Raw genomic sequence first — 24,722 nt, forward strand, 5'->3', positions numbered from 1 at the left:
AGATTTGGAAATGGTGTTTGAAAGAAGAAAATGATTCCATAAAACATTTATAAAATATATTGTATGTTTCTGGATTTAGAGGGACACAAAGATATATGGGACTTATTTAATAAATGCATGTGATAAAATAGTATATTTTGCTGTGTAAAGAAAGAGAACATATAGCAAATGTACTGTACAGTATAGGGGGCAATATGAAATTGAAGGAGATGAACAAGTTGAAAAGGTTTACTGAGGTTACTGAAGGTATTTACTATTATTATTATATTGTTGTACCTCCACCTGACTTTTCTAAACAAGAAACCTCCTTATTAAATTATCACATATTACATAGGCAATCATACATTTATAGAAATGAAAACAAACCATACTGAAAACATTTAGTGCAAACGTTATCCCAAACCATATTGACATAATTTTAGTTGCAAACATTATACGTCACTGATAATCTATCCATTCATTATCCATCAAACATTGCAAAGTTCATTCAGATCCTGCCTTCTTTTAAATGTCATTCCTCCTCTGTATGTGTTGTTCCCACAATTCCCATTTTTTCTATGCAATTTTGCTCCTGTCCTTTTCTAAAGATCCCAATTCCAGTTGTTTTATCTCTCTTACTATATTCAGTACTTCTAGGGAAGTTGGTTCAGACTTTGATTTCCATTTTCTAGTAATTGCTTTTTTGTCCGCCACCATAATTAGACTTAGCAAGGCTTGACTATGTTCAGGCATTTCCGATTCTGTTCCATATCTCAAAAAAATCAATTATTTAATTACAGCATTTTGCTCACCCAGTATCTCTGACAGAGTAGTCTGCAGGGGAACTTTTAAAGTCTTCCAACTCATTATACTCCCAGAAAATGTGTTCCTAATTACCTTTTTCTGTTCCACCACACCTCCAATATTTGCTGTCTACCTGAGGAAACATTCTGTGAAGTCTACTTGGGGTATAAAAATACCTATGCAAACACTTCCAAGCAAAGATCCTAAATCGTCTAGACTTTTTTGTATAATTGGGAGACATATATATATATATATATATATATATATATATATATATATATATATATATATATATATATATATCCCATTGTTTCTTTGTGGATGGATTATTCAGTTTCTCTTCCCAATCCTTGCTAACCTCTTCTCATTGATTCTTATAGTTATCATGCAGTATTGTATATGCTCTACTAATTATTCCTTTTTCTAACAGTGGCTTCTGTTCTAAATTATACTAAAAACTCTACCAGTGCTGATCCTTCGCTTAGGAACCCCCTATTTATTCCTCTATGCCTATACTCTGATATTAATCCTTGATAGGGAAATCGGTCTTTAGCCGGCATTCCAAAGAAATTTGTGTTCCCTTCCCATTCTGTTGCCTTTCCCTCTCTAATTATTTGCTCCCAATACCTTGGTTCTTTAGACAGTTTTCTCCAATAAATTCTAGCCCCCTCTTGCCTATTGCCTGTATTCCTTTTGGCAGGATCTCCTTTCTCCATTCCTGTGTTGGCTTAGTTCTTAGAATACTTTGTGCTACTTTATGAGTATAATATTCTGTATGGTCATTTTTATTCTCCTTAAGAATCTGCATCCAGAATCCCAGTCTGTCCTTATTTCTTGAGCCCCCCCCCCCTTTCATCATCATCCATTTCCACTTTGAATTACAGGTTTCTGCTTGTGCTATGTATAGGAGCCTTAGCTGTTTAGCTCTGAAATACCCCTTCAAATCAGGTAATCCCGTACTGCCTTGTTCTGTTGGAAGAATCAGCTTATCCCACTTGACTCTTGCCAACTTCCCCTCCCAGATAAAATCCTTCAGCTCTTCATTAATTGCTATCTACAACTTTCTCTCTGTTCGATAAAAATATGCCCAACCTGTTAATAAAACTAAAATGATTAAAAACATTTTAATTGCTTGTATATTGCTATCCATATCCACAAAACATAACTTCCAGTTTCTCTCTTTTTGCATTATATTCTGTTTAGTCTGTTCCCACATATCCTTAGCTGCCACATCAGAATCTTTTTAATCCACACTCCTAAGTACTTCATTTAATCATGTCCCATAAACATGGACATTGTTGAACCAGTTCATGTTGTTTGTCTTTTCGGCTTTTGACAGGGGTTGCCACAGCGGAACTCCGGTCCGCTAATGATTGGCAGTAGATTTTTATGGTGCCGATTTGCCAGCCCGACTCCCAACCTTCAGCGAGGGCACACCCATTTACACATGTCTTTTGGAGGCCACTCGACCGCGGGGAGGACATGCAGACTCCACACAGAAGGCACTCCAGCCGAGAATCGAACAGGAGAACCTCTTGCTGTAAGGCAACAACGCTACTGCTGCACCACCGCGGAATTTGTTGAACCAGTTCATGTGTGGGTACATAATTTACAGCTATTGCCTTTGTTTTAGATTCTTTAATTTTGTGTCCCAAAAATATTTGAAAATGTCTCAAAATGTTCCACAATATTGAAATGTCCCTTTCTGGTTTTATCAACTTTATAATCATGGTTTAGGATTAAAATGGGCCTGTATGACCCTGGATCTGATGGGTCTTTACCCTATTTACCTTTTACAACCACCACCGTTTTCTTCAAGGATGCTAGTGCTTCTCCCCCTCTTAAAATACTGTTGAACAAAACCTTCCAGATCTTTATCAGTTTTTTTTCCCCGCCTACATTCCACACTTCTACAGGATTACCATCTGTTCCTGGAGAATTTCCTGAGGATTGGTTATACATTACCATTTTTATCTTATCTTCTCCTGTCTTAACTGTTAGTAATTGAGCCTCATCTACCTCTAACCTTGGCACATTTAATTCTTCCATAAACATTTACATTTGTACCTTTTCTTGATTTCCATATTTCTCTCCTTTATACAAACTTTCATAAAATTTTGAAAATATTTCTAGTGCCTCTACAGGATCTCTTATCTTCCCTGTTGTAGGCTCCCTAAGCTTGACAACAACCCTTTCTACTTTCTGCTGCCTGAGTCATTGTGCTAAATGTTTTTGTGTTCTGTAGTTATTTTCAAAAAACAGTTGCTTAGCATCAGTATTTCTAAGCTTATGCATATTATAGAGGTAATCCCATATTTTCTGTTTAGCATTCTGCAGTTGCACCTCTTGTTCTGAGAGATTCGCCCTATTTTGCAATAACTCTAAATAATTGTTGTTATTTCTTAACCATTCTCTCTTTCTTTTATTTCTATCCTATTTTTTAAACTACACCTTTAATTTCATCCTATTTCCTAGCTATATTTTCAGAAGAAATTTCTATCTTCTCTATTAACTCCCAAATGATTTCCACTACCCATTTGTTAAAGTTCTCTCTTTTCAACAGATAGGTTGGAAAGTGCCAGTGCCTCATTTTTATTTTGGTCATTATTGACGCATGATCTGAAATATTTATTGGATGCATATCAAAACTTTTAATTAAATACACACGTTCTTTTGAAATGTAAGTTATGTCTAGCCTAGCCTAGTTTTTGTATCTTGGTGAATAATACGTAAATTCACTCCAAATTCCTACTACTGAATTCACATCTTCCATGCCAAATATTTTCATAACTTTCTTCAAAAATCTACCCTTCTTTGTTATATTTTCCCTTCTGGGCCCCCCAACACATCTTTGCTGCTGCAAATCAAATTCCAGTCCTCACCTGCCATTAATATTCCCAGCTGAAAACTGATTATTCCTCCCAGAATTTTCTTAAGCTCCATTATAGCAGTTTTACGTGGAATATAAATACATGCCAGTATAATCCTCCTCCCTTGTGAGTAGCCCCTTAGTACTACAAATCTACCATTATTATCTTTTTTATCCCCTTTTATCACTATTGGAGGTCCTCATGCAATTAATAAAAGTACTCTTTTCCTTTGTCCAGGGTATTCTGTTGAATAACCATCCTGAAAACTTTCTTTATGATAATCACATGTTCATTTATTTCCAAATGTGTCTCCTGTAGCATAGCTATTTGCACCTTACATTTTTAATATAGTTCACTACTCTTTCTTTTCTGTATATATTTGTGAAACCATTTACATTAAAAGATAATATAGAAAGCGTCATTATGTTAACAGATTATTTTTCTCACCTTTTACGAGTAACAACTTTTTTTGTAAAGTATCTTGTTCCAGCTTTTAATGTTGTTATGCATACACTAATATTTTGCAGGTTGATCTTTTAGGCAGTTGTTTCTTGTCATATCCATTTGAGCTTGTGCCACATCTTACAGAACTTTTTGTTGTATTGAAAACCCTTAAACAAAAGAAAAAAAAAACAAATACACTCCCAATACACCCCTAAAACCTATTAACTGAATACAAATGCACAAAACTGTGTGCATCTTTAAATACTGAAGTTTTACCCTCCTAATAGGAAACATTGTCCAAGACCGGCAGCCACACTCGTAGGCTTGGATTAACCTAAAAGGAAGGTTATCCATACTAAGACACATGGTACAGCCTGTGCTTCTACTACGTGCTGTTTGGTTTTGTCTAATCTTTATTGTGAATGCTTTCAGAAAACATTATCTTCTATCCATTGAAAGAAAGATGTATTCTGCTTTTATTCTTTATCAGATGGTTGTCCAGACTTTTTTAGCTGCTCTTATATGTTTGTTTCTTATCAGATACAATGCATAGAGAGTGTTCTTCGGCTTGCAATGCTCATTCAGATCTAGCTGCTAAACTTGTTTAGTATTTCATCAGGGATAGTATCCAGAGAGCACACCATTAATTGCAGAGCTCGTTCTGCATCTAAATGTTGGTACCATTATGTATTTTGTCCTCATACGAAGCACATCGTGTTTTAAGGTGTTGGACGATATGTGATCAGCTGCTTTGCTGTCTACTGAAGCGCAGAACACCCAACAGTGCTTGCTTAATTTGTTTAATTAGACTCTACCTGAGTTGCCCTTCCCCATACAGAAGTGCTTTTGTTTCCACTGTTTATCTGGTAATTACCCTTAATCCTTTAATATGCTTACATGTAGCGCATATAGGAGGAAATAAGTCAGCGAGCATTGATAGTGCAGAAAGCCTAAGTGCTTACACTTAGCACATATAGGAAGATGTTGGTCTCCGAGTAGAGGCAATCCAGATAATGCAATAGATGGATAAATAAAGAAGTAAAAGACACATAAATAGAAAGACTGTGTAGAACGCCTAAGTGCTTACACTCAGCGCATTTAGGTGGAAGCCCTTCTCCGAGTACAGACAGTACAAAAAGCCGAAGTGCATATTGGAGGAAGTTTTTCCTCCAAGTATAACAGACCAGAAAGCCTCCACTCTAATTCATACTGGCTAGGGCCTCATATTTTTGATAATTAGTACCCTGCATCTAGGATACAGACTGCATTATTGGTATGTCAGACATGCTGAGAATCGTTATATGGACAGTAACCGATGCTCAGGGTTAATCGTTTATATGTCTCCTTTTGCCATTAGAAAGGAATTTGTTGGTGTGATAGCTGATTCTTGTGATTGCTTCAGGCCCATATCTATTTGCATATGATTGCTTCACTTGCATTAAACTGATATCTGTTATATATCTATATTATTCTAGATACTCCTGCCTAGCATTCCCTAGAACTGCACTTTGAGAATGTACTGTGATAGCGGTTTCTTGTGACTGCTTCAGGCTCATATCTATTTGTTAATGCTTGACTCACTTGTATTTAACTGATATCTGTTATCAACTGCAGTATTCTAGATACTCCCGCCTAACATTCTTCAGAACAGCACTTTGAGAATGTACTGTAGTAGCAAATTGCAATGATTTGTAGTGATTTGTAAGGTTCCTTACCTGTCTCTGCATGTATATTTGATTATTTTTCTACCTAGCTTATGTAGATGTTCCCAACATATAACCAGAACCTGCATCTATGTTTAGCCTTAGCTACTGTAGTATCATGGTGTACAATATTACCTTTGCGTAAGTGCTTGTGCTAAGTGCTATTTACCTTGGTTTATTTTATGCTCTTACCTAACTGTATTTAGCTCTAAACTAACACTTACTGGACACGCACTAAATTGTAATTTTTCTCTCTCCAACCCACATAGCTGTCAACCTCTTTCCTTCATTAATGACCGAGAACCTACCTGCCTGGTCAAAAAGGACCACCTTCTGATAAATCCAGCTATCTGAGCTGCACTCCAAGGATAATTTTGTCAAATTCTCCAAGTCCCTCATTCAAAAGGATTCAAGGAAGTACGTTGATTCCAACCTCACAGTGTATTGAACTGTTTTATCGCCTTGTTCTAGTTTATGTTTATAAGGCCCTCTCCCAAGCTAGGCATCCAGCAGCCAGACCCTGCTCTCCCCCTTTAAATAAACCTCTCTTCTCCATTGTTACCAAACACTACCTTACCCGTTTCTTACCTTTCTACTTTCCCAGCTAACTCTAATTCTAACTTTGTCCACTAGGTGGCACCCTTTACTTGTCTTATATCCCCTTCTCCAGTATTCAACCCCTCACTACTGCTTAGTTCTGTCATCTCGTTTTACTCTTCTTGTTCCTACAGCTGACTGATCTTGTACCTACGCCCCTGTCACCCTTTCCCCTCACCTCTATCCCTTGTAAACAAATTATTGTAGTAGTTCTACCCACTCACCTGGAACTGTCTAAGTGCTCCTCTAAGATCAGTTGCTTACTGATTGTCTCTTAGATTCTCATCCTTTACGTGCTCTAACCAGCTCCGTTCCCCTACCCCCAAATCTCACCCACCCCAGGGGTCCTAACCTTATACTTCTCTGACCACTCCCCCCTTTTTCAGCTCACCTATCGCACATTATTCCACCCTCTTACCCATCCAATACCTATCCTTGTCTACTACAACACATACTTTATTTATTCCATCACTTCCTTTCCACCTTTTCTTTTTATTTTAACTTCCCACACTTCCTTCAGATACAGTCCTATCACTATGCCTTCACTCCTAAACTCTAATAATTTAAAACATATTCTCCTTTTCTCACTTCTTCCTTTCCTTATGCTATCTTACCTTCTAACCTCATATGAACAACGTAGCCTCAAAGACCCACACTCTTTCACTCAGTATACTAGCCCACCTTCCCAAAACACATTCCAACCATTCACAAACTACATTTCTTCTCCTAGCTACCTTCTAGCAAGATTTCATAGAAAGTTCCATATTACCTACACTAACCAGGCATACAAAAAAAACATTATACATCTCCTCCAAACCCTCTAACACCAAAATAAGACTACTTCTCTCCCTTATAGCAGGTGACATTCATCCCAAACCTGGGCCAAACAACACTCCTACTATAAATCCCCTTTTTTCTCCACCCTTATGCTCAACCTTTCCCCTCCAAACCCCCAAACTCACTCTCTATAACTCACCTTAACATCCACAGCATTAATAATAAAATTGCCCAAGTCCATGCACTGCTTGATATACACTCATTTGACATCCTTTGCCTAACTGAAACTTGGCTCAAACCAACAATCCAGGACAGGGAAATTACTCCCCCAGATTACAACATCTTAAGACTAAACCGTAAATCCAAAAAGGGCGGTGGTTTAGCAATTCTGTATAAAACAGGCATGCAAATTACTGTTATAGGTTCATAGGTTCATACTAGGCTATCTGCCCTAGGGCATTTATAAGCCTAGCCAGAATGTGTTTGGCTTTCGCCACCCATTTTAAATTTATTTTGCTATGCCCTTTTTCGAGGTTAGTATACTGTGCCTCTGTCTAACAGTGACACAGAAGTGATACCCGGGGTAAACCTATGATCTCCCATCCACTCATCAAGATTCCTCTTGAAGAGAGAGTCAATGAGGGACTCTGCCTAACCTGGACTGGGATTTTATTCCAGAGTGAAGGGAGCCTCTGGGTTATGAATCTGTCTCTCCAGCATGTCCTATTTATTTTAGTGCTGAGGTTCAAGTCTCTCGAGCGCGTAGCTCGATGGGATTTGGATTTTCTGAGGTGCAGCATGTCCATTAATTCCAGGTTGGACATGGCTTTATACGTCAGGCACAGATCGCCTCTGAACAGGCGGTATGCCACTGAGTAGAGCTGGAGTTTCTTTAACCGGGCAGCATATGGCATCTGTTTGAGCCCTTTGATCCTCTTGGTTAGGTACTTTTGGGGTCTTTCCAGTTGCTGCAGGTGTCTGGTAAGGTACATCCCAAAAGGGGCATTGTACCCAATTATGGGCCTGATGAGGGATGAGTAAAGAGGCACGATGACGTCCCCTGATCTAGATGTGAATCCCTTCATGATTAGGTGGGCTATATAAAATGTTTTCTAACCACTTTGGCCACGTGGTTGTCAAATGAGAGATTGCTATCAACTTGGGTCCCCAGGTCCCTAATTACTTCTTCTGTACTTAATGGATTACCACCTATGTGGTAATTTTTGGGCACTTTGTCTTTGTCAAAGGGGATGACTATACACTTTTTGGCATTTAGCTGGAGGCCATGGCTCTGGCACCAGTTGTCTGTTTCTATGAGGCCCTTTTGGAGGATGCTTGTGTCGACTGGAGAGTCGATTATGGCGCCCAGTTTGCAGTAATCTGTGAACTTGGTCAGCCACAGTCCTTCCGTGTTGGCCTGTACCTCCGAGAAATATATACTGAACAAGAGAGGTCCCAGGACTGAGCCTTGTGGGACACCACTTGTAACTGGTTTGGAGTCTGACATGGCTCCAGCAATTCTAACCGTGTGGGTTCTGTCCTTGAGCCAGTTTGCAATCCATCTAGTGACATAGGGGTTTATATTTAAGCTGGTGAGCTTATCTATAATGCCCGAGTGGGGTATTGTATCGAAGGCTTTTGCAAGGTCCAGGTAGGCTGTGTGGACCACCTTCCCCTCGTCAATGGCCTTGGTGACTGTTTCAAAGAAATCAACCAGGTTTAAGAGGCAGGATCTGCCCTTAACAAAGCCGAACTGGGTAGGATCCAGTGTTTGTAGGTCCCCAATATCTTTATTTATTAGGTCCATGATGATCCTTTCCATAGCTTTGCAGACCAAGCTAGTCAGGCTTATGGGGCGATAGTTTCCAGGATCCATTGAGGCACCACCTTTATGGAGAGGGACCACTGTTGCTGTACGCCACTCTTTGGGCACATATCCTGTAGTAAGGCTGAGATTGAACAGTAGTTTTATGTTTGGGATTAGCTCTTCTTGGAGTTCATGTAGGACACAGCCCGGGACACCATCTGGTCCCATTGATGCTGTGTTTTTTGCTTTGGAGAGGGCGGCTCTTACCTGAGCATCTGAGATGTCAGGGGGCAGCACTCTGCTGGGATAGATATTTGCCCTTTTGGTGGGGAGGGGGGTGAGAAGTTTGCGCTGAACCTGTCAGCTAGGATGTTGGCAATGTCTGTGGGTTCGGTGTATTTTTTGTCATTTTGGACTAATTCTGAGCATATCTGGGAATTACCACCCAGGTTCCTAACATAACTAAAGAAAGCCTTGTGATTATCCTTAGTGTCCTGTGCAATTTTTCTCTCGAAGCTGGCCTTAGACAATTTTATGTGTGCCCGTAGTTTTTTGCTAATACTGATCAGTGATGCCTTCCCTTTTTGGGATTTTGCTCTATCATTTAAGTAGCTTCCTCCTTCTGTTGTATAGTTTGTTTATGGCTGGGGTCCACCAGACAGGACGTCTGCCTTTGGAGGATTGGGTCTTGGTTTTATTTGGGATCGCATGATCCATGCATTCCTGAAGGTGTTCATAGAATGCGTTTATAAAGGATTCTGCGGTCTGGGCCGTATTTTCCACAGGCCCGGGGGCTTTGAAGGATGTCACCTCAGTTTTGAGGAGTGTGAAATTTGCTTTAGAGAAGTTTTTCACTGCGGTTTTCTGGGCAGGGGGTGGGGTCGGGATGTGAATATCCAGTGAGATTAGTTTATGGTCTGATCTTACCAGTGAGGGATACACTTCTGGTCTGGAGCATAGAGTCCCCATGTTGGTGATGATCAGGTCCAGTATGTTTTCCCCTCTTGTGGGAGTGGTAACAAGTTGTTCCATAGCATTTGAGTTTATAAATTCTAGGAACCTTTGGGCTAGGGTGTTGGAGCTAGAGTAATGCTCCCAGTCTATGTTTGGGTAGTTGAAGTCGCCCAATATAATGGTGTTTGGAGAGACCTTCATATTTTCCAGTGTTCTCAGGAAGGCCGAGTGGGGTTCCTGGGTTTGGGAGGGTAGTCTGTAGCAGGCTATAAACTGGAAGGCAGTTTTACCCACTGTTAGTTGCACATGGATAGTCTCTGATGCTTCGTGCTTTGCCACCAACCTGGAGGTGTGGGTATCTTTGATGAATATCGATTCTCCCCTCCTTTTGTGGTTCGGTCCAAGTTTTGGGGCGAAAAGCATGGTATGAGGTATAACCTGGTAGTGCTGGGGTGCTCTCGGGAGCCCTGAACCAGGTTTCTGTTACTGCACAGATATCGATGTTCTCCATGCTAAGGAGAGTTTCGAAAAGTCGTGCATCTTGAGGTTTAGACTTCTGGCATTGAGTAGCATTACTCTTAGTTTCTTATCCCTTGTGGTACCTATGGAGGTGGGTTTGTCTTTTGAGCCTTGCCTAAAAAAGGCACTATGGGGGTAGCAAGAGCCTTTGCCAATATCCGAAAGCCCAGGGTTGACAGGTGCAAGCCGTCCCTAGCGAAGCATCGTGGCTTGTCGAGCATATCATCCCAAGCTGACAGGCATTGGATCCCCTTTGAATGACACCAGTACTTAAGCCAATTGCTGAAATTGATCATCTTGTCTTCATATTGTGGCATCATTCTTGGTGAGGGTAAGATGCTACTCAAGGTCAGGGTCATACCGGCCTGGGCTACATGCTCAGAGAGCTCCTTTATGTCTCTTTTCATGTAGTCCATGGAGGTACGTCTCAGGTCATTAACACCAGCATGAACAATGACTGAGTCATATTTGTACTTGCCTTGGAGTGACCTGAGTGCTTGTGTTATGTGGCGGATCCTAGCGCCCGACAGGCTGCTCACTGTGACCCTCTCCTTGTTCAGCCTGGTGAGTGGGACGTCAGTGTGCCTGACGATAGAGTCACCTATTACAAGTGTATCAGGTGTGTTGTTTAGTCTTAAGGGCTGTGACTGTTTGGCACACTGGCTTTGTGAGATATGTGTTGCACGTGTTTTGTTTTGGGTAGTGGCTGCTTGGGTGTCTGCTTTGGTGGTCTCTGCTGCTTCGGCAGATCTTTATTTAGAGCCTCCGAGTATGTTTTTGTGTGATTATGTGTTTGGTTTGCTGTCGTGGTAGGTCTATGTGAGACTGGAATTGTAGTGAGTGTGGTTTCCTTCTCCTCCTGACTGGTTATGCCAGTACTGAGTTGAGAGAGCTTAGCCTCCAATTTGGCTATATGGTTGCATCTCTCACATGTGTTGGAATTTGTTGGGAGGAGGAGAGGGTTGTCTGTGTACATGAGGCAGTTGTAACATTGCCTCAAGATTCCCAGATTTACCAGCTGGACCGGAGAGGAGATTGACAACTGACCTTTGGACATGCTAGAATAATATTGGGTATTCCTTAATAATTGAAAACCAGGGCCAGTGGGGAGTGAGGGTGTAGTGCTTTTAATTTTTAGTGCTGACTTATATAATTGCTTTAGTGAGCAAGTGCCAGGTAACTTAAGTGCAATGTGTTACAGGTAACTTAAATGCAAAAACGACAAACAGTAACTTTCTTTCAAGTGAAACAAGGAAATAAGTACAGTAAGCAATGCAGATATCACTAGTGATCCACAGAAGCGCTGAGAAGGCACGTATTAGGTGGAATTAGCGTTCCAGAGAAATAACAAGCAAACAAACAACAAGCATATAAACAAAGCTAAATTCAGCAGGCCTGGATCTAGTCTATGCTACAGAAAACAAGGTGTACCAATTTCAGTAAGATACAGTTCAAATATTCAGGCACTATAAACCTTTAACCAGAAATTCCCAGCTCAGAAGGGCAGAGTCCAGCCTCTTCTCCCACAAGAGTGCAGACCACAAACCTTCTTAATGTAAAATAACTTGTCTGAAGCCCAAGTGCTTAAACCAGAACTAATACACTTTAAGAATAACAGACACTGGTCTCGCAATCAGCAGTTCCCAACTTAGAAGGATGAAAGCTACTTGTCCTGCCACCACAGTGCATGCCACAAACCTTCCTAATGTAAAACAACTGGTCTGAAGCCCAGGTGCTTAATCCAAAAGACTTAGAAAGATAGCTACACTTTAATCAAGTTACTACCAAGCAGTAATAAATACAATTGAATACTTTAGAGAATGCCTGGATTAGTGCTCAAGTTACACAAACAAAGCTAGATCCAGCAGGCCCGAATCCAGTCTATGCCACAGCAAACAAGGCGCACCAACTTCAGTAAGAAGCAGTTCAGATATGCATGCACTATAAGCCTTCAACCAGAAATTCCCAGCTCAGAAGGGTAGAGTGCAGCCTCTCCTCCCACAAGAGTGCAGACCACGAACCCTCTTAATGTAAAATAACTGGCCTGAAAGACCAAGTGCTTAAACCAGAACTAATACACTTTTAGAATAACAGACACTGAGCCCTCAATCAGCAGTTCAAAACCTAGAAGGATGTAAGCTACCTGTTCTGCCACTACAGTGCAGACCACAAACCCTCTCAGTGCAAAACAACTGGTCTGAAGCCCAAGTGTTTAAACCAAAAGGCTTAGAATGAGTTACACCAAGCAGTAATAAATACAATTGAGTACTTTTAAGATGATGCAAAAGTAAAAAAGTAGGTAGAAACACAAGTACAGTAAAAGCAGATGAATTTTTTTTTTTTCTGAACAAGTGCTGAGATCAAAGAAACAGATTTGAGTGCTGAAACTAGAAAACTGGCTAGTTATAAGAAAAAAAAACTAAGCTAGAAGGCTTCCCTCCAACACAGAAGGGCTTGGGGGCTCAGAAGCCTACAAATAGTCTATACCACTTAACAGGAAAGGCAGGAAACAAGCTTAAATTTTTTTTTTTTTTCTGTTTCCCAGATGCTCTCTTTGTACACAGTAGGAGTGCCTGAAATCAGAATATGATCTCACTGCACTCAGTTGAGTGAGCAAATGAGATGGGCCCAGAAGGAGTATCCAAACGCAAATTTACAAGAGGGGCGGGCAGTTGCAAGGCCACTAAGATTAACACCAAAACAAAAACAGGGAGGGTGGGTGGGACTAACTGAAGAGCAGAGTCAAAACTTCCAGTTCAGTTAATATTCCTTCCACACAGTTAAAATCAATTTAAATACTGTATTTTTTTGAAAAAAAGAGCAGGTAAAGGTACTTAAATTCTCTTATACGTCCAGTTGAATATAGCAAGTTCTTAGCCGGCCAAAGCTGAGGTTTTTAAGCAGAAAATATTTCACACTGTACCATTTAAATAGGCAAGGACAGGAAATCAAAGAATGTGACTACCCCCACACCTGTAATTACTAGCAAATAACACAATTCAGCAAACACTGACTAACTTCCAGTTCAGCTAATATTCCTTCCACACAGTTAAAATCAATTTAAATACTGTAATTTTTGGGGGAAAAAAGAGCAGATAAAGGTACTTAAATTCTCTTATACGTCCAGTTAAATATAGCAAGTTCTTAGCTGGCCAAAGCTGAGGTTTTTAAGCAGAAAATATTTCACACTGTACCACTTAAATAGACAAGGACAGGAAATCAAAGAATGTGACTACCCCACACCTGTAATTACTAGCAAATAACAAAATTCAGCAAACACTGACTAACTTCCAGTTCAGCTAATATTCCTTCCACACAGTTAAAATGAATTTAAATACTGTATTTTTTTTGAAAAAAAAAGAGCAGATAAAGGTACTTAAATTCTCTTATACGTCCAGTTGAATATAGCAAGTTCTTAGCCGGCCAAAGCTGAGGTTTTTAAACAGAAAATATTTCACACTGTACCACTCAAACAGGCAAGGACAGGAAATCAAAGAATGTGACTACCCCCACACCTGTAATTACTAGCAAATAACAAAATTCAGCAAAAACTGACCAACTTCCAGTTCAGATAATATTCCTTCCACACAGTTAAAATCAATTTAAATACTGTATTTTTTTGAAAAAAAAAAGAGCAGATAAAGGTACTTAAATTCTCTTATATGTCCAGTTGAATATAGCAAGTTCTTAGCCAGCCAAAGCAGAGGTTTTTAAGCAGAAAACTGTTATCATAGTTATCCATGAAAAACCTCCCTCTGTTAGCAACTCTGAAATCTTTATCTGTAAATTACACCTTAATACTCACAAATCCATCTATATTATTTGCACCTACCTTCCATCTGGAAATAATGTTAATACCCTAGAAGAAATTCTTAGCTCTCTATTAAATACTCACAAGAAACCATACTACTAGGTGATGTCAATATAGACTGGAAAACCTGCTCCTCAGGAGTCCTACTCTCCCTCCTAAATCTCCATGGCTTTTCACAAACCTTTAACACCCCTAACTAACAAATCTAACAACAAAGAAAGTGTATTGGATTGGATTCTGATAAATGGTCACTACCAAAATTACACAGTAGGAACACTACCAGATGACTTAAGTGACCATGCCCTCACCTACTTAATAAGACATAAAACTCCTACCCCTCACCTTTCCTAAATATAAAAAGATTAGCACAAATAGAAAGTTTAACCCCAAATCCTTCCTAAGAACTACACATTGGTCTCCTCTTAAACTCCTCCCACTAGATGACGATGTAGCTTACTTCAACTCAAACTTCCTATCTATACTAGACTCTCATGCCCCTATAAGATCTGTTAAAACAATAAGTGAGAAGGTTACTGAACAATCAGTAAAAACAGAATGAAAACTCCAGCAAAGCTAGAACCACCACTGAGTGACCTCCCAAACCTCTTGTATCAGAGGCACATGGGATATATGCAAATGATCCTTATGAACATCAGGTGTTTCAGCTAATTGGTGATTCTGAATGCCCATGACTTGTTAGTTTTAATGGACAATTTCAGGCCAATAAAGCCAAATCCCACTAGCTGTGGATATGCATATTTTGGCCTTGTTATGACCTTGTCAGCACAGCGCAAGCAAAGTGTTTGACTAAGAATAAGAAACACAGGGCTGTTATACCCAACTGATGTCCATTATCATTATGGTCACTGCAAAACTATCCCAAACAACAAACTAAAACAATAAGTGAGAAGGTCACTGAAACATCAATCAGTAAAAACAGAATGAAAACTCCAGCAAAGCTAGAACCTCCACTGAGTGACCTCCCAAACCTGTTGTATCAGAGGCACATGGGATATATGCAAATGACCCTTATGAACATCAGGTGTTTCAGCTAATTGGAGATTCTGAATGCCGATGACTTGTTTCGTCGTTTTAATGGACAATTTCAGGCCAATAAATCCAAACCCCACTAGCTGTGGATGTGCATATTTTGGCCTTGTTATGACTTCGTCAGCACAGCACAAGCAGAGTGTCATTTGCATATATCCCATGTGCCTCTGATACAAAAGGTTTGGGAGGTCACTCAGTGGAGGTTCTAGCTTTGCTGGAGTTTTCATTCTGTTTTTACCTATAAGATCTGTTAGAATTCGCTCAAAACAAGCCCCTTGGCTTTCAAAAGATAAACGGCATAAAATTATTCTGAAAAATAAGCTCTGGACCAAATACCATAGCACTAAAGATCCCAGCGATGTTCTTAAATTTAGACAAATAAGAAACATTACAAAAAAAGCTGTACTTCTAGACAAACGAAATTACTACTGCCACTTACAACAAACTAACCAACAAAATCCACAAATGTTTTGGCCAGGAATAAATAGACTCTTAAAACCTGGCCACTCTGATACCCCATACCCCTTAGACTCTTCCCAGAACAACCCAAAACAAACAGCTGGTGCCTTTAATACATTGTTCACTGAAACTGTACAGTCTCTATCTAAACAACTATCCCCCAATATATCTTCTCAGCCCACCTCCCCTTCCACTTCTATTCCCCCATTACAACTGTAACCTGTACCCACATCCCGTACCTGCTCTCTTCTCCACAAACTTAAACCCTCCTCTCCATCTGCTGACCTTCTACCTCCCCAATATCTACAAATTGCAGCCAAACCATTAGCCTTTCTTATTTCCATTCTGATTAACATAACCATTATCGAAGGCTACATTCCTTCAATCTGGAAAATCTCACTTATTATTCCCCTACATAAAGGTGGTAACTCAGTACAAATTTCTAATTACAGACACATAGCCCTTCTCTCCCCTCTTGCTAAAATCATGGAAAAATGTATCCAAAAACAGCTACTTAATCACCTGTTAAATAACAACCTCCTATCCAACTGTCAGCATGGTTTCAGACCCTTCCATAGCACCACTTCTGCCCTCCTTTCCTTCACTGACTGCATCAACAAAAATCGAAACAATAATATCCTCACCTCTGCTCGCTTCATCGACCTATCCTGCGCTCGCTTCATCGACCTATCCAAAGCCTTCAGTATGGTCAATCACCAGATTCTAGTAAATTTACTGAAGACATTAGCCCTAGACTTTTGTGCCATAAAGTGGTTCCACTCTTATCTTCATAATAGACAACAGGCAGTACTCTGGCATAATAACTTATCCAACCACCTTCCCATTTCCGTAGGAGTTCCCCAAGGCTCTATTCTTGGCCTGCTTCTGTTTTCTATTTTTATTAATGATCTGCAAACTAGTATTCCCTTAGCTACCTGTATACAATACCCTGACGATTCTACTCTGATCTGTTCTGCTCATCGCCCTCTGAACTGCACTCTATCACCCAACAGACTTTTCAAACCGTTGAAAGATGGTTCCTTAAACAATGTCTAATCTTAAACCCTAAAAAAAACAAATTGTTACTTTTCTCCCCCAGCCGTAAATCCCCTCCTCTCAACTTCTCTGTCCTGTCTAATAATGGCATCAGCATATCTCCAGACCCCTCTACTAGGCTCCTTGGAGTTGAGATAGATAACAACCCATCCTTTGATTCTCACATAAATAACACTATAAAATTAATCAACAGAAAACTAAGCTGCCTTTATAGAATTAAACCATTCCTTACTCCACTTGCCAGAACCTCCATTGCCCACTCCCATCTGGTTTCAACCCTCCTTTATGCCTCTCCTATTTATACTAATCTGTCCAAAACTAACCTCAATAAACTGTCTGCTGCCTACAACAGTATCGCCAGATTTGCCTCTGGCTCTACTTTTAGAACTCACCATTGCAAAAACTTAAAGGAATTAGGTAGGATGGCTTGAATTGCAAAATCTGATCTTATTTCATCAACTCTCCTTAGCCCAAAAATCCTGTATAAACCCACTAACACCCCTATACTCACTTCCCTTATAACTCCTTACTCCAACCTCAAAAGCCTACGTTCCTCTAACAAACTTCTCTTAGCAACTTGTAAATCCAACAGCTTGGCAGGTAACTCCTTGTTCTCTAACACTATTGGAAAATCCTGGAACTCTCTTCCTGAAAATCTCTCTTCCATCTTCTCTCCTCAGTGCTTTTAAAACCCAGCTCAAAACTTTCCTTAGAACCCGCTGGCTCTGCTCCTGCACAAACCCTGACTAACATTTCCTTCTACTTCTAGTACTTCCACCTTTTCTGCTTACTAATTTTAGTCCACAACTTAATTGTCTGTTAGTATGTATTTTAAGTCCTAACTGTTGCACCTGAAATAACTTGCTACTGTAAATGCTGACTAACTAATGTGTAATATATGTTTATCAATGTATGTATTTTGGAGCTTTTCTCCCCGGGCCTCCACTGAAACTGGACTCAAATCCAGTTGGACCAGCCCGGTCAACAAATGTAAAATAAAATAAAATAAATGATAACATGAGAACCATATACAGAGTTTCTTCTGCAAGCATGTATTTATTTGCTAGAGGAGAGCTTTATTATATTCAGTGTTCTTTTTTATTTGCTTTCTCTTAAAGTTTGTTACTAGATCAAGCCAAGGGCCTTAATCTTGTCATTCCCCTATTCAAGAATGAGAAAAAGCATATAAATTTTTCTTGTATCATGCTGCTCTGATGAGACTTTTTTTTTTTACTTTTACATTGCAGTGCCTAGATTCCTTAAAACTGAACAAGGAGAAAGAACGATAAAAAAAAACAGCAGCAGATGTTTACTATAGTATCCCCACTGCACTTGAAAATAACTGAAAAAAAATTTACTTTATAGTGTGCAGATTATATTATGCATTATAAAAATACTACTAAGAACAAAATTTTGTTTTACTTGCAGTTAACTCTCTTCCTCCTCTCTGCTAAGTGTTCTTCCAAACATTAATGACATGAAGTAGTGCATATGCTTTAGTCCAATATTTCCAAGTTTTCTTGTTCTGTCATATTTCACAAATATAATTAGTGTTTTGTAATCCCACACATATTTGTCAGTTTCCTAGTTGCTGGTTTTATTACTGTTTATCTACAGCTTACAAATCCAGTCTGCACTTAATTTCCAGCGTACTCTTGGTTCTTCTAGCCAACTCTTGGTGTTTTTTCTGTGTCTCAAGTATTTTCTGGTGAAGCATTGGAAATTGTTTTACTGGCGCAATCTGTTTGTGGTCTTTATTACCAGAAGAACAGGGAGCAAAATCACCTTCTGTTTCACAGCTCACTTTTTGTTGGGCAAACTTTTGTATTTCCTCCTTAGCATGTTCTGCGTCAAAACTGATTTTGTTCTCCAGGAAATGTTTTTTGAAGATAGCTGGGTACAGCAGTTTGATTCTCATGCCTGCTTCTCAACATTTCTGATTAGTGGAATAAATTTACTCCTCTTTTGCCTGGTGTATAGTGAATAATCATTTTCTGCAAACACTCTGCTGTCTCCCACTTTTAGTACTTTGTCCTTCTGCCACAGTTTTGTCAGAATCAACTCCTTCGGCTGGTGGGATTGCATCTTTACTATTAAAGGTCTAGATTGCTTTCTCATGTCCAGGTTTGGAACGTACATACAATATGCCCTTTCAGTCAATAACTGCTGTCATGGAATAGCAGTCCAGTTACTTATTCCTGCTTTCATAAAATTAATGCATTCTGTTCCTTCCAGCTTGCCTGGTACAGCAGAAAATCTCAGATTTTACCTACGTGCTCTGTTCTCTCTATTATTTTTTGAAACTTCTCTTTTTGAGCAGTCTCATAATCAGCCAGACTTTTCTTCATTTGGACCTCTGATTTTTCCAGTTTTATCATTGCATCTGAATAGCTGTTTAATTTATTTAAATATTTGTATCTTTTGTTTTTGTATATTTTCTATAATTTATTTGATAAATAAAAAGTACTCATATTGATTCATCCTTTGTTAACCAGGTTAGTCTCACTAAGCTAATAGCCTCTTTTCAGGAGAGACCTGAGGTGGTATTTATACTAATAGGGGAAATTTGGCCAAGGTATTGGGGACTTTCCATACTTGTTTGACTGGTACTTGCTCTTGTTGTTTGAACACAAGTATATTCACCCCCATTCCTAGCACTGAGGCAGCTGGGAGGACAGTGCATGAGATGGAAGAGCAGCAGCAGAAGGGAGCAAAGGTGAATGTTGGCTCAAATGCTGTGTGTAGAGTGTAGCATGCAGATGGAGGATTCGGAGGAGGTATCTCAGAAAAAGTTATTTGAACAAACCCAGAAAACAACTGTGGAAGAATGTGTAGTTACAACCCTCCAGTTGTGAGGTTTGCGTGATGTTATATTTCAGGATTTAATAAATCAAAGTGAACCAGAACAAGAAGTTTTGTGGGGAGATATTATGGAGAAAATAAACAAAGGAGTTGAAGAAAAGATGCCGGAAGTACGCAGTGGGGAAAAAAGACGTGCACAGAGACCATGGCTGCTACTCAAGAAGGAGCAAGGGATAAGAGATTTGTAGTAAGATTACAGAGGAAAATGGACAAGGAATTAAACAGAAACGAGATATGGGACAGTATAATTTTATCTTTTGGGTGCAGAGCACAAGGGGTGGGAACATTCATTTTTATTGAACAATGAACCATTCTGTCACATGTTTTGAGACTGTAGAGCTTACTGAGACATTTCTGGGTGAATATGAAAAAAAGCCAGATAAGTAGTCCTTGGAATTACTATATAGTAAAAGCATCTTTCTAAGAGGCTAAAAAGAAAATCCATTTACAATTTAGAATGAAAGTGGAATGAGAGACTTTAAAAGATTATTTAAAAATATATGTAAAGAAATAGACATGTCAGAATTCTATGACAACAGGGGCTTATGGACTTGGGGCATGGGATTGTAATGTTATTTTGGAAAAGGATAAAATTGTACATATTCTGAGTATTATAAATGTGGATGGCAACATGGGTGTTGTGAAATAATGGGGATAACCAAAAACATGTTATTTATGTGTAAAAGATGGGCATTTAATTAATAGATGTGATAAGAAGATATGTTATATATGTGGGAAAACAGGACATGTAACAAAAATGTGAACTTGAGTGTTATAAATATAAAGACCATGGGCATTTATGGATGGATTGCAAAGAAAAAGAGGATGAGCTAAGTAATATAGATCAGAGTAAAGGAAAGGAGAAAGAAATGAATGAAGATGAGATTGAAATAAATGAAAATGAAGAAAAAAGGGAGCTGCTGAAAAAGATAATGGAGAAGAATTAGAACCACAGGTTAGCGATAAAGAAAATATAAGTTGGAAAGTTAAGAAAGAAAGAATTATATAGGTAGAAGAGTTAAAGATAGAAATAAAAACATTAAAACTGTTTATATATAAAGGAAAAGAAAAACGGAAATGAATGAAGCCTTTCTCATAGGATATTAGTATAGGATGATATCTCCTAAACTGAAAGTTAGAGAAAGGAATAATTTAAGAATTCTTTCTGCAAATGTTAACAGTATGAAAAACATTACTAGAAGGATAACCATTTTAAAGTGGTGTAATAAATGTGACATTGACATAATTATTTTGGAAGACATAAGAATTTTGGCACAGGAAAAAAGACAAACAGAATAATTATGTGATGGGTTAAATAATATGCAATGTAGGGAATGAACAGTGTTCAGGAATAGTAATGTTATGTAGAAAAATAGTGGAAATCCTAGATATTATATTAGTCAAAATGAGCAGAACTATAATAGATATAAGATAGCAAGAAGAAGTATAAACATATGTAACTAGTAAAGAAAGGAAGACTTTATTTCAGCAAATATTAGATGATGTGTTTGTCAACATGGACATGATAATTACGGGAGATTTTAATTGTGACTTTAGGAGAATTAGAAAAAAAGGAAAGGATGTTAAAAAGATGATAGAAGTAATAAAATGTGGAAAACTATATAGAATAAAATATGGACTTAAGGAAGAGGTTCTATAAAGACTGAAATAGTCTATTTTTTTATATCTGAAGGGATATGTGTAATGGAAGAAGAAGCAGTATAACAGGTTTCTCATCTTTTTGCAGTATGGTTGGAAATATAATAAGCATTATATAAAGATAGAAAAAGGTATAAAAAGAATAAAAAGGAATGGAATGAAAAAAGTAGAAATATATTAAGCAATTATGGAGGGCTCGTATTACTATGAAAGCCTTTTATGTCAACTGGTCAGAGTGGTGGAAAATATAAAGAAGGTTATTTATCTTTAGAAAAATAAATATAGAAAAAATGAAAAGCAGGAATGTGTTAAAATATATAAAGATGCAATGAACAATCTAGAAAACAGTAGAGAGTATTATGAGAAAGAAAAAGAGATTTACAAGCAAAAATATGAAAGTGTAAGAATTGTATAAACAAAAGAATTTTGTACAAGGGAGAAAAGAGGAAGTTTCACCCTATTTAAGATAATAAAGGAGGATAGTAGTTTAATGGGATAAGTGAAATATAAAGAAGATAATATAAAAAAAGTCAGCAACAAATTATGGAAATTGTAAATTATGTGGAAGAGATCTTCAGTAAAAAAATATGATATAAAGACATGGGAAGTAAAAGATTTTCTGAAGAAAATAACAGAGAACTTGGAAAAGAGATTGCAGTGTGTGAATTGGAAAAATATTTAAACAGTTAAATGTAGAATCAGCATCAGGTCAGATGGTGATAAATTTGAAATGTATAAAAATCTAGAAGAGTGGTAGAAAAAACTTTTTACTGTGTGCATTTAATGAATTGCTAAATGAAGGATTAAACTATAAGGAATTATGTAGTGGAGTATTAAAATTTATATAGAAAAAAGGAGCAAGAGAAGATATGAACAGTTGGAGACCAGTAGTTCTAAATAACATAGACTAGAAGATATTTATGAAAATAATACAATACATAATGGAAAACGTGTGTGTGGCATAAAAGGAAAAGGATGTCAAGAATTATTACTTATAGTGAGAGAAATCTTAGATGATGTGAAAAGAAAGAAAATATAAAAGCTTATTGTAGGTGATATTAATGATTCATTTGCTTCAGTACAGCATGTAGTATTTTGGAAAATAATGGATATGTACAATATTAAAGTTAAGCAAGTATGTAGAACTGCTTATAGGAATAATAAAGTGAGGGTTTTAATTAATGGTTGCAACCAAGTAGAGAAATATATATGAATAATGGAATAAGACAAGGATGTCCTATAATCAGTATTTTATTTACTTAGGTTATGATTACAGTAGTCATAGAGGTGAACCAGAAAATGAAGAATCCAAATTAGAAAATTGAAACAGAAGTTGCAATTCCAGTTATGGTGTCTTATATAGATTATATTAACAACTAAAAATAAAGAGTGGATGAGAGAAGTTATTTTTTTATTTAGTTGAAACTTTAAAAGAAAGAGGTATGGTACTTATTAAAGAAAAAAGTAAAGGATGAGTGATGCAATACAAATAGCAGGCGTGCACTTTTCTGCGAAGGAAGTATCTGTTTTGGGGATGAATTTTGATAAATAAGATTATAAGAAGGGTTTGGAATCAATAATAAAGGAAGTAATGAGATTTGTATATTATGGAAGCTATACAGATTAGCATATAAGAAAAAAGTGTATTTGATTAATTCTTTTATATTAGGAAAAATTATGATTCCTACAGGATATGAAAAAGTTATTAGAAATATTTTCCTTTGTGTGGGTAGCAAGACTAGATGTTGTTAAGAGGGGTGTGTTGTACATGAATAAGGAGGACTTTGTATAATAAATCCAATAGTTTGTTGCTTCATTAAATTTATATGGGGTATTACAATGGTTAAATGAAAAAAATGATTAATAACACATGTACTGAACTATAAATATAAGGAGTTTTGGGAAGACATAAGAAATAAAAGAATAAAATAATAAATGAATAAATTGAGAATTACCAACAAATTATAAGAATGTGAAAAATAAAAATGGATGAGCTAGAAGAAGATAGAAAAGTGTGGTGTAAACTATTATGAAGAGCGATTATTGTATTAATCCATGGGGAAATGTCTCAGAGATAAAAACTAAAGCAATTAAAGAAAGAAATAACTGGTGTAGATATCATGTTGAATGTCAAGATTTTTGTGGAGATTAGGAATAAAGAAATTACCTGTTAAGGCAAATATGACTTATAAAGAGAGAGATGAAAGAATGTTTGCACTGTGGAGAAGAAAGAACAACAAAACCTGTTTTTTTTTTGTTTTTGTTTTTGTTTTTTTTTATTGTGAGAGAATTAAAACATTGTGGAATAAATTGTGTATAGGCAACTTTTTTGGAAATATAAAAAATATGAAGATATAAAAATGGACATGATGGAATATGGAACATACAGATGAATTTAAAGACAGATTTAGATAAGAAAATATTTTATGTAATTTATGTGATATGAAATGAAAGAATTAATGAAAGTATGTTTAATGGAAAATGGATATTGTCACTATTACTAAAGAAAATCTGGTTGTTGTTTTGGAAAAGGGGGTGGGGGTCAATATGAAAATATAGAAAAGGCAAACTACGATGTATAAAGTCTGAAAATAAAAAGATTGTATAAATATGTAAATATATATTTATATAAATATATACATAAATAAAGGACCCCTATTTTTTTCGATAGGTGCCGTGAGATCTTTTATATTCACCTGAGCTGCCATCAACTTAAGACAAATGAGGCCTTGGTTTAATGCCTCATCCAAAGGAAAACACACTCAGATGAGTGCAACACTCCTCCCTCCATGGTGCAGTGCAGTGTCCGTAATCGATCTACCTAGTGTGGAAATGTAATCCGCTGCCTTCTACACCAAAGGTGAGTGTATTACTTGTTGTAACACTGACTAGTTACCTTAATATTTGTGACTTTTGTATTTATCATTGCCTCTCTCTATGTGATTGTATATTGTGCCTGACTCTTATTTCTTCACTGCTTCTAGCGTATGTAGTGTTTCCCTTGGCCCATTTAGAGGCTGAAGGAGGTATTGTGCCATTTATATAACCAGGTTAAAAAACTTCAAATAAATAAATGTGCTGTATTCTTGAAGCGGCAACCCTCTGTTAAGACTGTGTGATAGAGGAACCACTGGAAGAAAGTGGCAAAACTCCAGAACTAGTAGAAGGAGCTTAAGAAACGTCTGCAGTAGCTGAAGAGCGGAAGTCACTTAGGCTTGAGCAACTGAAGGGTCAGGTTCTGCTGCCTTAGAAACTGAAGAGGAACTTGTCAAAGATGCAGCAATACTACTAGGATGACTCTTTGACTCATAGTCACCACAGATATCTGATGCTTGCCCTTTCATAAGATATCCCCAGGACTTTCTTGAAAC

The 24,722-nt window shown here is 37.7% G+C and overlaps 1 protein-coding gene across 3 annotated transcripts in view; it reads left to right on the plus strand.

Moving 5' to 3' along the window:
* Positions 1 to 24,722, plus strand: part of LOC122799403 (zinc finger protein 271-like) — a 405,050-nt gene that overhangs the window by 51,461 nt on the left and 328,867 nt on the right. Inside the window, exon 2 of one of the 3 annotated variants that reach the window (XM_044068426.1) lies at positions 24,023 to 24,211. The exons of the other annotated variants lie outside the window; for them this stretch is intronic. The gene's annotated coding sequence lies outside the window, so the exon portion shown is untranslated. The remainder of the gene's footprint in view (positions 1 to 24,022; positions 24,212 to 24,722) is intronic. 3 annotated transcript variants of the gene reach the window in all.

This window comes from Protopterus annectens, chromosome 4.part0, assembly GCF_019279795.1.
Source record: "Protopterus annectens isolate FY-2018-M chromosome 4.part0, PAN1.0, whole genome shotgun sequence".
NCBI lineage: Eukaryota > Metazoa > Chordata > Ceratodontiformes > Protopteridae > Protopterus > Protopterus annectens.